This window comes from Monodelphis domestica, chromosome 1, assembly GCF_027887165.1.
Source record: "Monodelphis domestica isolate mMonDom1 chromosome 1, mMonDom1.pri, whole genome shotgun sequence".
NCBI lineage: Eukaryota > Metazoa > Chordata > Mammalia > Didelphimorphia > Didelphidae > Monodelphis > Monodelphis domestica.
The window spans coordinates 622,302,013-622,322,414 of NC_077227.1; the positions used below are offsets into that span (position 1 = coordinate 622,302,013).

A 20,402-nucleotide genomic window follows, 5' to 3' on the forward strand; every position below is an offset into this window, starting at 1 on the left:
AACCCAAATTTTTAGTATTCTAAATAAACTAACACTATTATCCTTATAATGCTTAATTTTACCTCCAAGTCATAAAAGCCTAGCCGGTTGAGTCTCAGCAAGAACCAAGTTAGGACTCTGAGAGAATAACTCTTCACTACCTCCCAGAGCAGGGGTCCCCAAACATTTTACATAGGGGGCCAGTTCACTGTCCCTCAGGCCGTTGGAGGTCTGGACTATAAAAAAAAAAACTATGAACAAATCTGTATACGGCTGACTGGGATAGCGGAGGCTACAGCTCTGCACAGGCCATCACCACCACCACCACTATACAGGGAAGCAGTATACACAGTGCTGAATCCCCTCCCCCAGATTGCTGCTCACTATGCTGATGTCTTCCATTGTGTGGCCACATAATCCTTTGCAAGGTACCTCATTCTCATTCAGTTACTCTCAGAACAAGGGGCCAAGCAAAGGATTATGTCACCAGAAGTAACACTGTATGTGAGTTATGCAATGCTGCCACATGCTCCTGTCACTGACCACCAATGAAAGAGGTACCCTTCCCAAAAGTGTGCTGGGGGCCGGATAAATGGCCTCAGGAGGCCGCAGTTTGGGGACCCCTGTCCCAGAGAATAACTCCCAACTCCCTCAGAGTAATAGCCACACCCAGAAAGAGTAACTGCCACAGAAAAACTGTTAAACTGTCAACATTTAAAACTTGACACTGAAAGAAAATAAAATAAATAAAACTAACACTCTGCTTGAAATTCCAATTCTTTCTCAAGCCAGCTTCTCTACTTATCTCTAAACTAATATAACAAGACTTAATTTCTAATATTATCCTTATACCAGGAGTTCCTGCTCCTCTGCAACCTCAAGCAGTAGCACTCTTTTTGGTCTTGGAACTGTGGCCATGACTCTTGCTCTCCTATAACTAATTAATCAGCAAGCTAAGAATATTTAAAATCTTATACAGCAAAACAAACAAAAAAATTGACTGTCATTTTTCTCCTTTTCATAGTTATGTTCTTCTACAGTAATCTAAACTCACTGCCTATACACTGAATCACTTAAAATTCTTTGCAACTTAGTTTAACTATCACCCCTCTATTAAAGCTACTTTTTTTCAGTTTCGAAAATGTGGCAGGTCTTTCAATCAATAGTAACAGAAAAGTTTTCAACATTTAAATGAATAGTTTCCAAATCTGAGCCCTGTTCTTTAAAAATTCAAATTTATTACAAAACAATATTTGGGAATAGATCTGCCAAAGCACACTACTAGCTAGTCTTTTAAAAAGTGACTAAAATTTCTGTATGCTTTGACCCAGAGATTCAACTGATCTATATATACCCTCAAAAAAGTTACAACTAAAAAGATCTCATATAAATCAATATATTCAAAGCATTACTTTTTTCAGTAGCAAAGAACCAGAAAATAATTAGATGCCTAAGGATTGGGCAATGGTTAAAAAATGTAGTACATAAATAGAAAAGAATAGTAATACTTTAAGAAATGACAAGAAAAAAATTAAAGGAAATGATAAAGAATAAAGTGTAGAACAAGGAAAACAATGGAGTAATGCTAATGAAAGGAATGACAAAGAAAAAAGAAACAAAATACTCTGTAACAGTAATGATGAGCTAGAATCCAGGAAAAAAGATTTGAGAAAATATACTTTCCTTTTCTCTCTGAACAAGTGGGGGCCTAATGATGTGGACTGTTGCATATGTCAGCTATGATTGATATGCTGGTTTTCCTGAACTGCCTTGACTATGATTTTTTAAATTATTTTTATAAGATGACTGGGTAAGGGGAAAGGGGGGCATATGTTTGGAAATGAAAAAAATATAAAAAATTAATGGAGGAGTAGACAGGAAGAGGAAAAGAAAGAATCTAGGGGCCAGTGACTTGATTTCAATATACTGCATATGCAAGAATGTTTTATTTAGTAGTTAGTTATGAGCATGTAGAAAGGAATCACCAAGAGTCAGCTAGCTACATCAAGATGTCACATATGCTGTATCAAACCCAATGCCTTTTTTGACAGACACTAAACTTATGTAGTATATCTAGACTTTGGCAATGCCCTTCTTTCAAGTATTTTAAGTTATCCTTTTGTACAAGATGAAAAAATATAAACTAGACTTTCCCCTAATTTTGCCTCAACCTGACCCCATAAATCTCCCTGGTGTTGTAGTGGCCCACCATCCTGCTGATCTCTAAAGAATTTTTGGGCTACTGATAAGAGAGATGATGACAGAAAGAGGAATGGAAAGAGTTACGCTGAGAAGAAAAGAGAAAGAGAAGAAAGGAAAAAACACATAGACCACTGAGGAGTAATCTATAACTAGAAAATAATAAGACTGCTTTTGTTTTGTAAATCCTCTGGGAGAAACTCCAAAATGGTTTTGCATAATAACATTTAAATGACAGAGAACTTCTGATGGATATGAAGAACACTCATCTATGAGATGTTGGGTAGTTATAATCCTTCAAATTACCATATTTAATTATTTCAGGGATCCATGATCTCTTTAACTTTTATTGATTTCATCACTTAGTAGTAGATAGTTGCTTTTAAAAATTATATACATACAGGGGGCTGCTAGGAGGCTCAGTGGATTGAGAGCCAGGCACAGAGATCCTGGGTTCAATTTTGGCCTCAGACATGTCCTACCTGTCTGACTTTGAGCAAGTTACCACTGCCTAGATCTTATTGCTCTTGTGTCTTGGAACCAATACACAGTATTGATTCTAAGACAGAAGATAAGGTTTTTTTTTTTTTTTTAAAGGAGTTGTGTATATACATATATATATTGTGTGTGTGTGTTTTACAATAAAAAATTCATCACCTTGTGGACAATCTGAATAAAATGCTCCCTAAATAAGCTAGATTGATTCTCAGATGGCATAGGGCCTATGCTGAAAATTAATCATACCTCCAAAAAAGTTAGAATGGCAGGTAACTATTTATTCTGTTGTTAATTTCTTTTTTAAAAATATATTTAGAATATTTTCCCATGGTTACATGATTCATGATTTTTCCCACCTCTCTTCCCTCACCTCTCCCAGAGCTGACAAGCAATTCCACTGGGTTATACATGTATCATTGTTCAAAACCTATTTCCATGCTATTCAAATTTGTAATAAAGTAATCTCTTAACATCAAAATCCTAATCATATCCCCATTGAACCACATGATCTATCCTATGTTTTTCTTCTTCATTTTTGCTCCCACAGTTCTTCCTCTGAATGTGGATGGTGTTCTTTATCATAAATTCCTCTGGATTGTCCTGGGTCATTGCACTGCTGCTAGTAGAGAAGTCCATTACATTTGATTGTGCCACAATGTATCAGTTTCTGTGTACAACATTCTCCTGGTTCTGCTCCTTTCCCTCTGCATCAATTCCTGGAAGTCTTTCCAGGTCACATGGAATTCCTCCAGTTCATCATTCCTTTCAGAAAATAGTGTTCCATCACCATCAGATACCACAACTTGTTCAGCCATTCCCCAATCAATGGACATCTGGTGTTAATTTCTATTTACTAACATAAAGCAAAATAGCAGACTTATGGATGAAATAAAAGATTTTTTATTTTTTGGATTCAAGATCAAATTATTGTATATTCTTGAGGAATAAAAAAATAATTTTTAATTGGTGCATTTAAAGGTTTATATACCTCATTAGTAAAAAGTAAACATTAATGAGTTAATTGACCAAGGCACTGGAGACACCAATAATATGCCAATAAAACAATAAATGATGGCTCTACCCTCTAGTGGAAAGATTTATTTTTTAAACCCTTACCTTCTGTCTTGGACTCAATGCTGGATATTGGTTCGAAGGCAGAAGAGTGGTAAGGGCTAGGCAATGGGGATTAGGTGACTTGCCCAGGGTCACACAGCTAGGGAGTGTCTGAGGCCAGATTTGAACCTAGGACCTCCAGTCTCTAGGCCTAGCTCTCAAACCACTGAGCTACCCAGCTGCCCCCTCTAGTGGAAACATTTTGCTCTAAAAACAGTAGAATGACTAATGATATTTTCAATAACTGTTGGCATCTCATAAGGAAATTTACTATAAGAAAAAACAATCAGCAAAAGAGACATACTTCAGTTTCTCAAAAAGCTAAACCTCCCTAAAATATATCCTCAAGACATATACAAAAATGTCCTTTTAAAAAACTCCTTCGAAATTCATGGCTAATAATCTCTTAATGGTTATAGTCTCATTTACTGTAATACAAGGGAGAATTTATCATGAATTCTGAATAGCACATTATAATACATATAATATATGTATGTGTATTATACATATAACTATACCAAATAAAATGTTGGCATTCTTTTATTTCTTTTTAAATCTATACTTGAGACAAAATCAACACTTTAGTACATATGGTAGACTAAATATGGTCTATGTGATCATTTCTATGGTCAGAAGCAGGCCCTTGGTCTATATATGTTATCCCTCCTCCTTCTTCTAAGAATTCAATACCTGGTTTATGATTTTCCTTTTCTCACTAACTCCTGCTCTCTTGTTAGAGGACTTCAGTATACATAGACTCTATCTCAAATACTCTAGCCACTCAGTTTTTCAACCTACTCTCCTCCCACACCATGAGCTACTCTTCCATCCCACCTCACCACATGTAGTCATATCCTCAACCTTGCCATCATCCACAAATGTGCCATCTCATGTTCAAAATTCTGAAATCCTCTCATCTAAGCATAATCTGTTGACTTTTATCCTCTCCCTCTGCTTTCCCTCACATAGCCCTTCTCTTCATTCTGTTACTTCCAGTCCCTTGACCCCTTCAATTCTCTTTCCAGGCCATCTCCCCCCACCAGACACTCCTCTCCTCTTTTCCCCATCTTGGTTCATGGTGAACGAGTCAGCTCTGCTCTGCCCTCCCCCTTATCACACTGGATATTATACTCCACCTTGGCTCACTCCTACCATTTGCCATCTTCTCTCCCACATACCTGCCACTGAACAAAGGTAGAGAAAATCAAGCAGCTGTTCTGAATGAATCTGCTACCAATTTGTATAACATGGCCTCGCCTGGGCCTTCACTGCTTCTATGCAATCCAATTCTACTTCCCTTATCAAATCACTATCCCATTCTCTACAGCTGCTCTTCCAAACCTTTTCATCCTTCCTTAAACCACCCATGGTTTCCCATTCCCCCATTTTCTGATGAGAATTTTACTTCATATTTTACAGAAAAAAATGAAGGCCCTTCACCATGAACTTCCCCATCTTTTCTCTTTCTCCACATGTCTCTTATGAGCAACCTAGCTATTCAGAGAACAAGACCTTCCATCTTTTAGCTGTGTACATCTTCTTTGGCTTTCCCCCATTCCTGGAACTCTCCTTTCTACACTATGACTTCCTTTAAGTCTCATCTACTTCTTACAGGAAGCATTCCTCAACACCTCTTAACTCCAATGCCTTCTCTCATCATTTCCTACTTATCCTGTGCACAGTTTGATTGATATAAATATATATATATATATGTATATATATTTGTTTGCATATTGTCTGACCCATTATATTGTAAGCTCCTTGAGGACAGGAACTGTCTTTCACCTATTTTTTTAAATCCCCAGTGCCATAGCATAAAGCCTGGCAAAGGGTAGTTACTTAATAAATGGTCACTAAACTGATTTGAATCATGTTTTTATAGAATATAAAATAGAATCTCATGACATATTTTCCAGGAAGGTAACTCACCATAAATGACTTAATGAGGATGCCTACAGCCAAATAAGCAATGCAAGATGATGAAAATATTGCTAGACTATTATCCTCATTCAACCTGTGAGAAGTCTCATAAGCTCCATGAGCTTCAGCTGTTTCATCTGTAAAAATGAAGGCGGCTAAGGGATAGACAAAATTATTTCCTTTCCTGTCTAAGATCTACTGATCTAAAAGTGGCACTCCAATTCTATTAGCATATTATAAAGTTCCAGATGCCATGGGAAGAGAATCGTGGAATCTTGAAGGCAGAAGAGAAATTTCTATAGTATGAGATAGGAAAAGGTAGGAATCACAAGCAGACTGATTAGCAATGACAGTTCCAAAAATACAACATGAAAAAGAGAAATGATACAACTTTTAGTAGAGATTACAACTTTTAGGAGGCATTATTAGTTCTTGTTAATTGGCCACTATGACATGAGGCTGATTGTCATTTTTATCCCTCCTCCTCTTTTTTATAATTTAAATTTATTTGTTACATTAAGATGTTAAATATTAAAATATTCCTTCTTTTCTTGATAAGTCAAGTTAACAAGCATTTATTAAGTGCTTCTATGACAAACACTAGGCTAAGTACTGGGGATACAGAGAAAAAGTAAAAACAATCCTTGCCTTCAGCAAGCTCAAATTCTAATATAGGAGATAATATGTAAACTATTATGTATATACAAGATATATAAAGGATTCATTGCCATTGGGAGGAATGGGAAATAATTTGTGGAAGATAAAATTTAAACTGAGTTTTGAATCTGGAGAAGGTCAGGAGCAAGAGCACTGCAGGCATGGAAGACAGTTGGTCACAAGTCACAGATTCAGGTGATGGAATGCCAAGAGCAAGAAAAGTCAGTCTACCCGGATTGTAGACTGTGTGGAAAGGAGTAAAATGCTATGATCAGAAATAAAGATGCCAGTAGAATAGGTCTTTAAAAGCCAAACAGTGGCTTTTATACTTAATCCTGGAATGTGCAGTCACTGGAATTTATTGAGCAGGGGAAATGATATAATTAGACCTGGGATTAAAAGGAAAATCATCTTGTCACATCAATGGAAGATAAGACGAAAGTAGGAAAAGACTTCAGGAAGGCAATAACCTAGGACTATGGTAATAAAGGACTATACAATATCTTGTGCAAGAAACTGAAGGCCAAAGGAGCACAAGTAGTGTTTTCATCACTGTTGTTCATCAAAAGCAAGGTATGCACCTCATCTAGTTTTGACCATCTAGAAAAGTATCCTGCTCATTAGTCAGAAAGGTCAAAATGTAATTTTATGATGTAACAGGAAAACAGTTTAATGGAAACTATTCTACAGCCAACTTTGTTATATCTTTTGCAACTATTGCACAAATTGAAAGAGAACCATGAAGGCAATCATAATGGTATCAAACATATAAAAAACACATAAAAGATGACTAAAGCTTCATATTTGCCACATTCCTAACTTTAAATTAAAACTATCCAAAGGAGTTTTAATCATTATTTATATCATAGTCTAAAAGACTTCAAAAATTCACCAACCACTTAAAAACTAAAATCCTAATACTTATTAACCAATGATCCACAGGTACAGCAAGGATGCTTGACTAATTTGTCTATGAAAGAGATTTAGTTTTATATTGAGTTTCTCTTTTTCTTTTTTAAGGAGGGGAAATTTTATAGTTAAGTTTATAGCTAAATGTTCCTTTCCTCTGTTATTTTAAACTATCACCATGCTGTAATTACCTTAAAAAAAAAAAGTGGGAGGTTTCAAAAATCACCTAGGAATAGCTTAGTTTGGGCGGTTTAAATTTATCTTTTACAGAAAGTACTCAAATTTATTATTATTTTTTTTTAATTTTGGAGTAAAAATGCCAAATAATACAATTCTTACATTTAGTATGTTCAGAAAAAAAGTGATAAAAGTCTAAAGCAGATAGACATTGTTTTATTTTGGGACTATTGAACTTTCCCATATTTTGAAAATTTCAAAGATATGTACTAAAATCAAAGGTCTGCAAAATCTAGATAAAGCTTCCATAAATACTTGGTCATGGGGGGCAGCTGGGTAGCTCAGTGAATTGAGAGCTAGGCCTAGAGATGGGAGGTCCTAGGTTCAAATCTAGCCTCAGACACTTCCCAGCTGTGTGACCCTGGGCAAGTCACTTGACCTCCATTGCCACTCTTCTGCCTTGGAGCTAATACTGTGTATTGGCTCCAAGACAGAAGGTAAGGTTTAAAAAAAATAAATAAATAAAACTTGGTCATGAATAACACAGAATATTCACATTACTATTTTGTAGGATTGTGCAGTAGGTAAACAGTTCTTTGAAAAAGCAAAAAATACCTTTACCTCAAGAAACAATAATGAATGAATAAAAGAACAAATCATAGAAACAAGCGATAATTTCATTAAAGAAAATGACAATTAGGAGACAATATATTAAAACATATGGGATGCAATCAAAACTATACTTCGGGAAAATTTACACATCCAAATACTTACATAAATGAAATAGAAAAAAGAGCATATTAATTAATTAGGAACAAGACTAAAAAAAAACAACTAGAAAAAGAACAAATTTAAAATGTTCAATTAAACAATAAGTTGGAAATTCTGAAAATTAAAAGATAAAGTTGAAAGTAAAAAAGACAACTAAACTAATAAATAGGGCAAGAAGCTGGTTTTATGAAAAATAGATAGAATAATAGATAAACCATTGGCTAGTCTGATTTAAAAAAGAAAAGAAGAAAACAAAATTACCAGTATCAAAAATGAGAAAGCTGAAATCACAACTAATGAAGAAGAAATCAAATAAATTAGTTCATTTTGCCCAATTATAAGTCAATAAATTTGACAATCTAAGTGAAATAGATAACCAGAACTGCTGAGATTAACAAAGGAAGAAACAGAATAGTTAAATAATCCCATTATAGAAAAAGAAATTGAACTAATCACCAAAAAAAAAGAAAGAAAAAGAAAAGAAAAAAGCTCCTAGGGCCAGAGGGACTAATGAGTGAATTCAAACCAAAATACTAACATTCAAAGAACAATGAACTCCCACACTACATAAAGTATTTGGAAAAAGAAACTCTTCCAAATTTCTTTTCTGACACAAACATAGTACTGATATCTAAACTAGGAAGAGCTAAAATAGAGAAAAAAACACTATAAACCGACTTACGGGTAAGTATGGCAGCAGATTAGATGCGGCTCACTTCCCCTCCTCAGACTCAACGATACAGATGACCTCAAAAGATCCCCAAAAAACCATCCTCATAATAACGGAGGGACTCTACAGTAGGGTGCAGAATTGAAAGTACATGGGATTCAGGCATTTCCACACTGTAAGGGAAAGAAAAAGCTCCCACCCAAATTTGAGCTGATCTATCCTCCCTCACCACAGCTACAAAACCAAAGCTAAAATCAGCTCCCACCAGAATCAACGAGTGAGGGAGGTCACCCAAGGAGTGAGCAACGGGCAGCTCCAGATATTAGGAGCTAACTAACACTACCAAGGACTTACCCCTGAGAGCAGTAACACCTGAAACCCTGGCAGGCGGGCAAGGGGAGCTCAGATCTCGGGTGCTCAGAACCAGCGCACCATAATCAATGAGTGTGTGAAGGGCACCCCTGAAGTGAGAAAGGGGCATTTATAGGCCTTGGGAGTTGACTAAGACCACCAAGGACTTACCCCTGAGAGCAGTAACACCCAAAATGTCGGCAGTTAGAGGGGAGAGCAGACATTGGGCTCCCCCGGGGAAGATAGCTCAGCTGCGGAGAATCGAGAGCTTACCCAAGGCAAAAGCCTTGATCCATACATAGAGAGCCAGCACTCCTCAATCAGATTTCTGATGGGAAAGGGAAGGAAAAACCATAGAGATGGCAAACAGTGACCAGGAACAACTTCCCAAGACCAAGAAAAGCAAGAAGAAGGGGTTGACTTTGGATAGATTTTATGGAGGAAAAATATAGACTAAAGAGGAAATAACAGAAGAGTAAACCCAAATAAATGCTCCAAAACCTTCCAAAAGAAATGGAAATTGTCAATAAGCTCTTGAAAATTTAAATTTAAATTGGAGGTTATCAAAAATATGGAAGCCTTCTGGCATGAAAAATAGGAAATAATGCAAAGAGAATACAACAATCTGAGAGGCAAGCACTCCCAATTGGAGAAACAGCTGGAAGCCTCAAAAAGCAGGATAGACCAAACTGAAAAGGAAAATCAGTCTTTAAAGACCAGAATTAGGCAACTGGAAGACAATGATCTTGCAAAACAGCAAGAATTAATAAAGCAAAGTCAAAAGATGGACAAATTAGAAGAAAACATAAAATATCTCACTGACAAAGTGACAGAGCAGGAAAACAAAGGAAGGAGAGACAATTTGAAAATCATTGGTCTACCTGAAAAACCAGAAATAAACAGAAATCTTGACACCATACTACAAGAAATCATCGAAGAAAACTGCCCTGAAGCCCTTGAACAAGGAGGCAAAATAGAAATTGAAAGGGTTCATAGAACATCCCCTAAAATAAATCCTCAAAAGACAACTCCCAGAAATGTAATTGCCAAATTCAAGAGATTCCAAGCTAAGGAGAAAGTCTTACAAGAAGCCAAAAAGAGACAATTCAAATACCAAGGTGCACCAATCAGGATCACACAAGACCTGGCAGCTTCCACACTGAAGGACTGCAAGGTCTGGAACACGATATTCAGAAAGGCAAGAGAACTGGGTCTTCAACCAAGAATCACCTATCCATCAAAACTGACTATATACTTCCAGGGGAAAGTATGGGCATTCAACAAAATAGATTTCCAAGTATTTGTAAAGAAAAAACCAGAACTCAGTGGAAAGTCTGATATTCAAACACAAAGAGCAAGAGAAACATGGAAAGGTAAATATGAAAGAAAGGGAAAAGGCGAAAAAATGTTTTTTTTTCTTTTATTCAAACTCTCTTCTATAAGGACTACGTTTAGATCAAATTATACATATTAATATTTGGGGAAAATGTTATGTGTAACTCTCAAAAATTGTATATGCATTATTAGAGTAATTAGAAGAATCACTCATAGGGAAAGATTGAGGCATTAAGATGATATGGAGAAAGGGGGAAAAAAAAAGAAAGAAAAAAGGAGGGGGGGAATCGATGATGGTACCAAGATATACTCGAACAAATAGAAATAAATTAAATAGAATAATCTTTGTCACACAATGATACACATGGGAAGGGGAGGGGAAGAATTCTCTTATAAGAAGGAGAGAAAGAGAGTGCTGATTGGTATTACTTAAGCCTTACTCTCAGTGAAATCAACTCAGAGGGAAGAGCACCTAGATCCATGGGGATCTTGAATTCTATCTTATCCAACAGGGTAAGGGAACAAAAAGGGAGGGGTCAGAAATGGAAGCATATCAAGCGAGGGTACTAGGGGGACTGATTTAAAGTAAACCACTGGTTTAAAAGGTTATAGCAAAAGAAGAAATGTCAGAATTAGGAGAGGTTATCAAAATGCCAGGGAATTCACAAGTGACAATCATAACTTTGAATGTGAATGGGATTAACTCACCCATAAAAAGTAGATGAATGAGAGTGGATTAGAATCCAAAACCCTACCAATAGTTGTCTTCAAACAACACACATGAAGCAGGTAGATACTCACAAGGTCAGAATTAAAGGTTGGAGCAAGACCTATTGGGCCTCAACTGATAGAAAGAAGTCAGGAGTTGCAATCATGATATCTGACAAAGCCAAAGCAAAAATAGACCAGATTAAAAGGGATAGGGAAGGTAAATATATCTTGATAAAAAGGAGTATAGACAATGAGGAAATATCACTAATCATCATTGGTATCATCATATATCATTGGTATAGCATCCAAATTTCTAATAGAGAAACTAGGAGAATTGAAGGAGGAAATAGGTAGTAAAACTATATTAGTGGGAGATCTGAACCAACCACTATCAAATTTAGATAAACAAATAAATAAATAACTAAGAAAGAGGTAAGAGATGTGAATGAAATCTTAGAAAAATTAGAGTCCATAGATATATGGAAAAAAATAAATAGGGACAAAAAGGAATACACATTCTTTTCAGCAGCACATGGCACATTCACAAAGATTGACCATACACTAGGTCATAAAAAAAATGGCATACAAATGCAGAAAAGCAGAAATAACAAATGCAACTTTTACAGATCATAAGGCAATAAAAATAATGATCAGTAAGGGTACATGGAGAGCTAAATTAAAAATCAATTGGAAATTAAATAAAATGATACTGCAAAATCGGTTAGAGGACAAATCATAGAAACAATTAATAATTTCATTGAAGAAAATGACAATGGTGAGACATGCTTTCAAACTTTATGGGATGCAGCCAAAGCAGTACTCAGAGAAAAATTCATATCCTTGAGTGCATAGATTAATAAATTAGGGAGGGCAGAGATCAATGAATTGGACATGCAAATCATGAAAGCAAACAAATTAAAACCCCCCAGAAGAAAACCAAATTAGAGATCCAAAAAATTAAGGGAGAAATTAATAAAATCAAAAGTGATACAACTATTGAACTAATAAATAAGACTAGAAGCTGGTACTTTGAAAAAACAAACAAAATAGACAAAGTGATGTTCAATCTAAAAAAAGAAAAGAAGATAAGCAAATTAGCAGTATCATAGATGAAAAGGGGGACCTCACCTCCAATGAAGAGGAAATTAAGGCAATCTTTAAAAACTACTTTGCCCAATTATATGGCAATAAATATACCAATCTAGGTGATATGGACGAATATTTACAAAAATATAAATTGCCTAGACTAACAGAAGACAAATAGAATTCTTAAATAATCCCATATCAAAAAAAAGAAATCCAACAGGCCAACAAAGAACTGCCTAAGGAAAAAATCCTCACGGCCGGATGGATTCACAAGTGAATTCTATCAAACATTCAAAGAACAGCTAATCCCAATACTATACAAAGTATTTGACATAATAAGCAAAGTCCCAATACTATACAAACTATTTGACATAATAAGCAAAGAGGGAGTTCTACCAAATTCATTTTACGACACAAACATGGTACTGATTCCAAAGCCAGGCAGGTTAAAAACAGAGAAAGAAAACTACAGACCAATCTCCCTAATGAATATAGATGCAAAAATCTTAAACAGTTACTGGCAAAAAGACTCCAGCAAGTGATCGGGAGGGTCATTCATTATGAACAAGTAGGATTTATACCAGGGATGTAAAGATGGTTCAATATTAGGAAAACCATCCACATAATTGACCATATCAACACTCAAACCAACAAAAGTCACATGATTATCTCAATAGACACAGAAAAAGCCTTTGATAAAATACAACATCCATTCCTATTAAAAACACTAGAAAGCATAGGAATAGAAGGGGCTTTCCTAAAAATCTATAAACAGTATATATCTAAAACTATCTGCCAGCATCATCTGCAATGGGGATAAACTAGATGAATTCCCAATAAAATCAGGAGTGAAACAAGGATAACCATTATCACCTCTATCACTTAATATTGTACTAGAAACACTAGGAGTAGCAATTAGAGAAGAAAAAGAAATGGAAGGTATTAAAATAGGCAATGAGGAGACCAAGCTATCACTCTTTGCGGATTATATGATGGTCTACTTAGAAAATCCTTGAGAATCAACTAAAAAGCTAGTGGAAATAATCAACAACTTTAGCAAAGTAGCAGGATACAAAATAAACCCACATAAGTCATCAGCATTTCTATATATCTCCAACACATCGCAAAAGCAGGAATTAGAAAGAGAAATTCCATTCAAAATCACCTTAGACAATATAAAATACTTAGGAATCTATCTCCCGAGACAAACACAGGAACTATATGAACACAACTACAAAACACTTTCCACACAACTAAAACTAGATCTGAACAATTGGAAAAACGTTAACTGCTCATGGGTAGGATGAGCTAACATAATAAAAATGACCATCCTACCCAATCTTATCTATTTATTTAGTGCCATACCCATTGAACTTCCAAAAAACTTGTTTATGAAATTAGAAAAAGACTTAACAAAGTTCATTTGGAAGAACAAAAGATCAAGGATATCCAGGGAAATAATGAAAAAAAAATTCGAAGGAAGGCGGCTTTGCAATCCCAGATCTTAAACTATGCTATAAAGCAGTGGTCATCAAAATAATTTGGTACTGGCTAAGAGAAAGAAAGGAGGATCAGTGGAATAGACTTGGGGTAAGGGATCTCAGCAAAACAGTCTATGACAAATCTAAAGTCCCTAGCTTTGGGGACAAAAATCCACTATTTGATAAAAATTGCTGGGAAAATTGGAAAACAGTGTGGGAGAGATTAGGCTTGGCCCAACACCTCACACCCTACACCAAGATAAACTCAGAATGGGTGAATGACCTGAATGACCTACAGAAGGAAAGTATAAGTAAATTAGGTGAACACAGAATAGTATACATGTCAGATCTTTGGGAAGGGAAAGACTTCAAAACCAAGCAAGACTTAGAAAGAGTCAAAAAATGTAAAATAAATATTTTTTGACTACATCAAATTAAAAAGTTTCTGTACAAGCAAAACCAATGTAACCAAAATCAGAAGGGAAATAACAGACTGGGAAACAATCTTCATAACAAAAAACTCTGACAAAGGCCTAATTACTCAAATTTATAAAGAGCTAAATCAATTGTACAAAAAAATCAAGGCATTCCCCAATTGATAAATGAGCAAGGGACATGAATAGGCAATTTTCAGTCAAAGAAATCAAAACCATTAATAAGCACACAAAAAAGTGTTCCAAATCTATTATAATCAGAGAGATGCAAATCAAGACAACTCTGAGGTATCACCTCACACCTAGTAGATTGGCTAATATAACAGCTATGGAAAGTAATAAATGTTGGAGGGGATGTGGCAAAGTGGGGACATTAATTCATTGCTTGGAGGAGGTGTGAATTGATCCAACCATTCTGGAGGGCAATTTGGAACTATGCCCAAAAGGCAATAAAAGACTGTCTGCCCTTTGATCCCACCATAGCACTGCTGGGTTTGTATCCCAAAGAGATAATAAGGAAAAAGACTTGTACAAGAATATTCATAGCTGCACTCTTTGTGGTGGCCAAAAATTGGAAAATGAGGGGATGCCCTTTATTTGGGGAATGGCTAAACAAATTGTGGTACATGTTGGTGATGGAATACTATTGTGCTAAAAGGAATAATAAAGTGGAGGAATTCCATGGGGACTAGAACAACCTCCAGGAATTGATGCAGAGTGAGAGGAGCAGAACCAGGAGAACATTGTACACAGAGACTGATACACTGTGGTACAATCGAAGGTAATAGACTCCTCCATTGGTGGTAATGCATCAATTCTGGACAACCCAGAGGGTTACAGGAGAAAAAACACTATCCACATCTAGAGGAAAAACTGTGAGAGTAAAAACACTAAATAAAAACTACTGCTTAATGACATGGATTGAAGGGGATATGAATGGGGAAATTAGACTCCAAATGAACATCATATTGCAAATACCAACAACATGGAAAGAAGTTCTGATCAAGAATACATTTAATACCCAGTCAAACTGCACGTTGGCTATGGGAGGGGTGGGGGAAGGGAAGGGAGGAAAAGAAAATGATTTTTGTAACCAAGGAACAATATTTGAAATTAAAAATAAAAATTCAAAAAAGAAAAAAAAAGAAAACTATAAACCAATCTCCCTAATGAATACTAACACAACATTTTTTTTTAAATAAAATACCAGCAAGGAGATTACAGCATATCACAAGGAACATATACCATGATCAGGTAGGTTTTATACAAGGAATGTGAGGATGGTTCAATATTAGAAGTATCACCATTGCCCATATCAATAACAGAACCAATATAAAACTTATAATTATCTCAATAGATGCAGAAAAAGCCTTTGACAAAATACAACACCCATTCTTCATAAAAATATTAGAAAATATTAGAATAAAAGGAACTTTCTTTAAAGTGATTAAGACATCTAAAGCCATCAGCAAGCATTAACTGTAATAGAGATGAACTAGAACCTTTCCCAATAAGATCAGGGATGAAGCAAGAACATCCATTATCACTACTGCTATTTAATATCATACTAGAAGTACTAGCTATAGCACTAAGTACAAAAAAAGAAAATGAAGGAATTGGAACAGGCAATGAGGAAACAAAACTATCACTCTTTGCAGATGATATGATGGTATACATAGAGAAGTCCAGATAATGAACCAAAAAACTAACAGAAATAATTACAAACTTTAGCAAACTTTCAGTATTCAAAATAAACCAACACAAATCATAATCATTTCTATTTACCACCAACAAAGTTCAAAAACAAGAGAAAGAAAAAAGAAATTCCATTTAAAATAATTGTCGACAACAGAAAATATCTGGGAGTATATCTACCAAAACAAACCCAGGAACTATATGAGCACAATTACAAAACACTTTTCTCACAAATAAAGTTAGACCTAAACAGTTGGGAAAATATTGATTGCTCATGGATAGGTCAAGCCAATACACTAAAAATGACAACCCTACTTAATTAGATAATATACCAATCAAACTACCTAAAAATTATTTCTTATAACTAGAAAAAAAATAACAAAATTCATTTGGAAGAACAAAATGCCAAGAATAGCAAGGTAATTAGTAGGGAAAAAAAATAAAAGATGGAGGCCTAACCATACCAGGTCTCAAATTACACCTTGTAGGGGTAATCATCAAAACAATTTGGTACTGGCTAAGAAATGGAGTCGTAGATCAATGGTATAGGTTAGGAAATCAAGACTAAAATAAAGTGTTACATAATAGTTGATGACTAGAATAACCAAGTGTTAGATAAACCCAAAGATCTAAGCTATGGGGAAAGAACTATTTGACAAAAATCTGCTGGAAAAACTGGAAAACAATATGGCAGAAACTAGGGATAGACCAGCATCTCACATCACATACCAAAGTCAAAATGAATACCATTGACCTAGAAATAAAGGAGGATCATATAAACAATTAGGGGCATAAAGAAAAGTTTATTTTTCAGACTTACAGATAAGGGAAGAATTTATGACCAAAGAGAACATTATAAAAATGAAATTGATAATTTTGATTACATTCATTTTTAAAATTCCTGTATGAACAAAACAAATGCAACCAAGATTAGAAGAAAAAACAACAAATTAGGGGGGTAAATGTTAAAGGCAGTGTCTCACTTTTCTCATTCTTAAGGCCTCATTTCTCAAATATATAGAGAACTGAGCAAAATTTATAAGAAAACAAAGCATTCCACAATTGATAAATGGGATATCTAAGGATACAAATAGGCAGTTCTCAGATGAGGATATTAAACCTATCTATAGTCATATGAGGAAATGCTCCAAATCACTTTTGATTAAAGAAATGCAAATTAAAACAACTTTGAGATAACACCTCACACCTATCAGAGTGGTTAATATTTTTCAATAAGAAAAATAACCAATTTTGGAGATGTTGTGGGAAAAATAGGACACTAATGGTATTGGTGAAACAGTGAATGGATACAATCATTGGAGAGCTAAAATATGGAACTATGCCCAAAGGGTCATATATTTATGCATTTGATCCAGCAATACCACTACTGGGTCTGTAACAAAAAGGTCAGAGATGGGGGAAAAGGACCTACCTACTTGTAGAAAACTATTTTTAGCAGCTATTTTTGTAGTGTCAAAGAATTGGAAATTGAGGAGCTATCCATCATTTGGAGAATGGCTAAACAATCCATGGTATAAGGTTGTAATAAGAAACTATTGCACCATAAGAAATGAACAAGATGAGTTCCAAAAACCATGGAGAGGCATGTATGAACTGATGAAAAGTGAAATGAGCAGAACGAATAGAACATTGTAGACAGTAACAGAAATATTATATGATGATCAACTATGAAGGACAAAAAGATTATCAGCAAAACAAGATTCTGATATATCCCCAAGACTCGTGATAAAAAAAAAATGCTATTTACAACCAAAGAAGGAATTGTGTGGAATCTGGTTACTGATCAAAGCATGCCGCTCTTTATTTCCTTCATTACTTTATTGTATATGTGAAATGTGAACTTCAGTCATGACATAGGAAATATATATTGTATGAAAGCACTGGTTTAACAATGCTAATTAGTAGGGATGTCAAGGAAGAACAAATGTCAGTCCTACTCTTAAGGAGTTTGCAGTTTAACACTAAAAGCAGGATACAGAAAAGAGACAAATATGATAGACAGCCATATATGTCCTTATAGACATGTCATATATACATGTTTAAATGCCTAGAACCACATGTATTCCTATAGACCTATAAACAGACATACACATGAATATACACATGTACACCTAGGCAAGTATGTGCATACATATCAAGTACACCTATGCAAACCTATAAAGTACACAAATAAGCATTCATGTTCTGTATATTTAATTATGTACACACACAAATATATGCATATATACTTTTGGGATAGTTAGGTGGTACAGTAGAATATAGAGCAGGGAGAATTCAAATATAACATCAGACACTAGCTCTGCTAATGTGGGCAAGTCAATAAACCCTGTTGCCTCAGGTTCCTCATCTGTAAAATGAGCTACAGAAGGAAATGGCAAACCACTCCAGCATCTTTTCCTTGCCAAGAAAACTGGACATAACTGAAACATCTGAGCAAAAACAACTTACACACATATACAAGGATATGTATGTGGATGTTGTTATCCTTCAGTTGTAGCCAACTTTTTGTTATCCCCATGGACCACAGTATGTCACTCCTATCCATGAGTCTTGGCAAAGATACTAGCGTGGTTTGCCATTTCCTTCTCCAGTGGATTAAAGCAGAGATTAAGTGACTTGCAGGGGATTACACAGCTAATGTCTGAGGCCACATTTGAACTCGGGTCTTTCAGACTCCAGGCTCACCTAGCTGTGTTATAAGCTTACACATATTCAAATATATATGTATATTTGATACATGGGTTATCAAAGGATATGAATAAGCAGTTCTCAGATGAGGATATTAATCCTATCTATGGGATATCAAAGGATATGAATAAGCAGTTCTCATATGAGAATATTAAACCTATCTATAGTCATATGAGGAAATGCCTAAGAAATATATCTCTGCAATACACAAATATACACAGCACAAAGATAATTAGGTACATATACATATACATTTACACAGTATACATATATGTACACACATAGCCCCGGAGATGATCAACAGAGAGAAGGAATTAGCATTAAGAAGGATAAGAAAAGGCTTCCGGTAGAAGGTGGGATTTTAGCTGGGATTTGAAGGAAGACAGGGAATCCAGGAGGCGGGATGAGGAGGGAGGGAGAGTATTCCAGGCATGGGAACAGGATGAACTACCAAAACCAAGCTCTTGAATGACTATTATTAACCACCTCTTCTCTGTAGCACTCGGGGTTATAATCATAAAAGCGCAGAAAGGCAAGCTCCCACAGTCTCCCCAAACTCTTGGGACGCTCCACAATGAAAAAGGGAACTTGAGCTCTGACTGTTCCCCACGTAGGCAAGAGCCCAAAGACTCCGGGACACTTTGGGACGCAGTTTCGGCCCCACTTAATGCAAAGTTTGCTCCAGCTCTCATCTCACGGGGTGGAGGCGGTCAACCCTACCGGAGGACCCCTTGAAGGTCGCACCCCCAACCCTGGCGCCCTACCAGCATCCAGAGAGTCCTACCCCTCCCACCCTCACCTCCTCCTCCTCCTTTCTGCCCCGGGGCCTTCGAGATGCTCGGCTGCCCCAGCCCATAAGTGGCTGCTCTCCCTCTCCCCGCCCGGGGCCCGCACCCCACAGCCGCTGGTCTTCAACAGACCACAAGGGCGTGCGGGCCGCTGCCGTCCTGCCCTACCCACTCGTGAGTAACGCCTCTCTCCGCCACGCCCCCCCCACCCCTCCCGCGGTTTCCCACGCCAGTGCCCACTCGGCGCCACTCACCGTACGTCGGGTCCGGGGGCCGTCTTGCTGCGAGGGCCGGGGCAGTTAAGGAGAAAGCACCCAGCGGGGGGCCGCGAGTACCCGCACGCAGGGCACGCTCTGGCGAGGGCGCGCGGCGAGGCGCGAGGCCGAGGCGGTGCTAGCGCCAGAGCTTCCAAGGGAGAGAAGCCTCGGAGCGTGCGCAGTCGGACTCAGGCCGTCACCCTGCGCTTGCCTTTGTTGGGTTACCCCCTTGGTTTTAGGTAAGACTTTAGGGAAGAGAGAAAAGGAGAAGGAAAGTGGTGCAGGTGCTGGTGCTGCAGGGCCCCGAGTGGAGTTTGAACCCGAGGCAGCTGAGACAGAGAAGAGTAGGAAGGCAAGCAGTGAACTGAGCATCCCCAGCCTGGGTCAAACAGTGGGTACCTTTGTACCAAAGGTCCATTGTTCATTCATTCATTCATTCAACCTTCGTTCCACCAGGCATTGTGTTCCTTAGTTTCTGGGGAAAACAATGATGCCTAAGATTAGCTTGCAGGACTTTTAGCAGGAAGGTATCTTGGTCTCCTCTGCTTTAACCTTCTTTTACAGAGAAGGGAACTGAGGCACAGAGGCATACAATGTAGTTGTAAATTACCGAGGTAGTAATTAGTAAAGTCTACAATCAGTAACAGCAATGGCAACCAACA

The 20,402-nt window shown here is 36.7% G+C and overlaps 1 protein-coding gene across 2 annotated transcripts in view; it reads right to left on the bottom strand.

Moving 5' to 3' along the window:
* The window catches only part of BTBD3 (BTB domain containing 3), a 55,461-nt gene extending 35,579 nt beyond the window's left edge, over nt 1–19,882 (bottom strand). The window contains exons 1-2 of one of the 2 annotated variants that reach the window (XM_007476683.2): nt 19,738–19,857; nt 8,906–9,016 (exon numbers count right to left, since the gene is read on the bottom strand). The gene's annotated coding sequence lies outside the window, so the exon portion shown is untranslated. Of the gene's footprint in view, nt 1–8,905; nt 9,017–19,737 lie in introns of both variants that reach the window. The other variant, XM_007476684.3, reaches the window with a different exon arrangement.
* Nucleotides 19,883–20,402: the final 520 nt, after the last annotated feature.